This window comes from Cotesia typhae, unplaced genomic scaffold (assembly GCF_013202065.1).
Source record: "Cotesia typhae breed Kobodo isofemale line unplaced genomic scaffold, CoteBio_Ctyphae contig_33, whole genome shotgun sequence".
Classification (NCBI taxonomy): domain Eukaryota; kingdom Metazoa; phylum Arthropoda; class Insecta; order Hymenoptera; family Braconidae; genus Cotesia; species Cotesia typhae.
This window is the reverse complement of record NW_027423741.1, coordinates 3,115,482-3,119,231: the sequence shown is the minus strand read 5'-3', so window position 1 is coordinate 3,119,231 and position 3,750 is coordinate 3,115,482.

Below are 3,750 nucleotides of genomic sequence, written 5' to 3'. Positions count from 1 at the left end.
AAATCGTTGGGGTAGACGTGAGAAGCCTCGTGTCATTGCGATAAAAAGGTTTGAAGCTAAATGATGACGGAGAGGACGAAACGAATTATAAATAATAATAGAAGACAATAGACTGAGTTGAAGGAAAACAATAAAATGAAAATGAAATCATAATAATGATAATAATGAAACAATCTTTTAATAATAAGGATGAAAATAAAAATGATCGTATAAGCGTTTAAAGTCCATTATAAAGTTGGGGAAGAGTTATATAGAAGGTGAACTTTTGCTGCGGGTGTATCAAGTGTCCTGCAATTAATGTTTTAATTACTAGATTCGTTAAACTTGGGCTCATATATGTTTGTCGTAATTACACAACTAAAAGGGGCTAATCAGCCCCACACATTACCACGCCTCTTCCCTCTTTCCTCTTATATTATCTTTGTTATATAATATAATGTTTTTTTAGTTAACTTCTCATTTTCTTTTTCTTTCTCCAAACCATAAAAATGGATATTTAATGAGGAAATTTTATTACGAGACCCGGTATCAAGCGTCGATATCCTGTTTTTGTTGAAATTGTTTAGTTTTTTAGCTGCCCACGACGAGTCTCACCCCACCGAAACTTGCCAAGTCTCACCGCCCGGAATTCGCGGGCTCATGTTTACAATTCGCGGTATTACATCCTAATTTAATACCGAAACAAATTATTCCACTGAAGAATATTTATTTACCGGATACTGTTTAATTATTTGCTTCCGAGCATACTCATACTCTTCCATCATCTATACTCATGCTCATTATTAACTGTACACATACTAACAACTTTTATGAAATATCGAGTTTACCAAAAATTTTTTCGCTCGCTGTTTCAACTTTATTATGCCGAAAAAAAATAGTATTTTATGCACTAGGAGTTTCAATTTCCATAAATTAGTTGCATAAAACATTATCATTGCGATGGAATTACAATAAAAATAAAAATAATTTTTTTTTTTAATGAATGTGGATAATAACTATAGAGTTCAAAATTAAGAGATTGTTTTGAAATTCATATTTATATTTCCATTAAGAATTTTATATTTTTGAAAAAATATTTTAGACTTTTTTTTGATCATATAAAAAAATAGAAATTAAATTTTTAAAATAAATATTTGAATAAAATAGTGAACTCAATATAATTTTTCATAAAATTTATCGCTTCGTAAAATTAAGTGAGAAACTTGAAACGGAGTTGATTGTTATTAATTTTTGTAAAGCCAAATCATATAATTGTGGAGCTTGTTTGCACGTGAGTGTTTTTGATAACTATATAAATATATACATATATAAATCTGTCGTATTTCTGGTAGCGTGTGATAGGTTTCTCGTGAGAATAAAATCCGAATCAAATATCATTTCTAGCGAATAAAATCTCCCGACGAACAATCAGTTCGTTATGACACACACTCTTCGTATCAACTCGCGTCCAGCTCCGATGTATGATGTATGCGTAAATCTCTAAAACGTAATTAATTTTTTATTCTTTTTTCAACATTTTCAATTGATCCAAAATTATATCAGGCACAGAGAACCATAGAATGCATTAATAAATCTACTTAAATTAAATCTAATTACCATCCAATTAATCTCTGTATCCAGTCCTTCTACCTTTCACGTTCAATTCTACATATGATACGAACGTTGAACACTGAGAATTGAATATGAATAGAAATATATTTGTTTCAAATATATGTTAAAGGTAAAATTTAGTCTCAATAAAAAAATAGTTGTCAGTTTTTACCAAACAAAATGCAGGAAATATTTCCAATGGATTTTATTGTGACATTCGTAATCCGACTATGAAAAATTGAATTTCCGAAATAAATAAAATAAAATATAATGCAAAAAAAGTTAACAGGAGAACAAGGTGGACGCGATAGAGTCCAATGCCCAGCTAGATATAGAGTGAGTAGAGATGTGTTCCAGTTTCTCAGAGTATCCGTCTTCTGGTAAGGATTCTGAAAAGAACGGAGAATCGACGGTAGCGTAAATTGAGCTTACAATCCAATCAGACAATCCTCCATCTTTTATTATTATTATTATTATTATTATTATTATTATTATTTTTTTTTTTTTTTTTTATTATTATTTCGTTTTTACATTAATTTCTCAGTCGAGAGAAAGTTAGAGGAAAAAGATGACAGAGAGATGGCTGGGTCATTTCGCGTGCGTCCTTGATGGGATTTTTAAATAAGCACCAATTGCTTCGACTGCCGCCGGGAATTTTCTCTCTCTGTCCTTTTCCTTCTTCTCATTTTTATTTTTCTTTATCCTCATCTTGTTAACCGTCTTTAACTGTATACTTTTTTCATCGCTCCTCTCTCCATCCGCTTTCGCACCGAGTCATTTTTAAACTCGAGTCCTTTGGCTTGCGGTTATTTTTGCGTTCACGATTTTCTTGAGCTTTAGCTTCGGAACTCGGAATAGAGTCGGAATATACATTCCTCCGCTCTTATCTATTAATTACGAAATTAGTGAGTACAATAACGAGGATATTTCCCGGGAAATAGTATAGTGCAGTATATATAGTATAGTCATACAAATACAAATAGTTATACAAATACACTGGCACAGATGGATTTGAATTAGGAACGAGGAGGATGCAAAGGAATCCGCCATCGTTTGCCACACAGTCGACTCTATATTCTCGTGATAATCAATTAGTGCACTAACAAGCATTAGCGTTTATCACATTTAAAGTAACTGACATTCAATCTCCAGAGAGCTAGTAACTAATTATTGTTTTATTCAATTACTTACTCTACTGACATTTAGATGCCTAGAACGCCGTTTTCACGAGAATTGTTATTTACAGTTAAATAGAAAATTGAAGTATTTTTAAAAAACTTCAAAATTTTATATTCATGGAATTTTTTAAATTTCTAAATTTAAAATTAAATTTTTTTGGTACTATGTAAAGAGTTAAAATTTTGAAATTATGTGCATTGAAAATCAAATTACTTTGATAATAATTGACTAAATGTACTAAAAATAGAAAGCAAGGTATTTTATTGATTTTCAAAATTTTATGCTCTTGTAATTTTCAAAATATCATAAATATTTATGAACAAATTTTTAAAATCACAAAAATTATTATTCATCAATATGATTGTTTAAATAAAATACGAAATTATTTATACCAGACCGGCGACATTTTTACATTGTAGATAATTGATATTTTTTGTTCATAAAAAATTTCTTAGCACTCGACAATAATAATCAACTGACGAATTTTTCTATATTAAATAAAGTAAGATTAATTAAATTTTACTTATTGACAATTTAGTATTCACCATCTAAAATCATTTACACTGAATGAATGAAAAGTAAATAATATCAGATGAACGTTAATTTAAAAGTTGATCGTCGATGTGTTATTAACAGGAAATTCAAGTTTAAACCACTCGAAGTGTTATTACATGAATTATTCCGGAAACCCCGCGAAACTATCGATGGAAGCGGGTTATTGAAATTCAATCCTTTGTAAAGTAAGATCCAAGTTAAGCGAGCAAGTTGAAGTTATTAAATGAAGAACACGTGACTCAACAAGTTACAATTACAAAAGTTATTTCAAACTTGGCCCGCATTTAATAAACTCGATAATAAAAACAAAAAAATAATAGTACAAATACAAAAAACAACAACAATGATAATAATAATAATAATAATAATAATAATAATAATAATAATAATAATAATAATAATAATAATAATAATAATAATAATAAT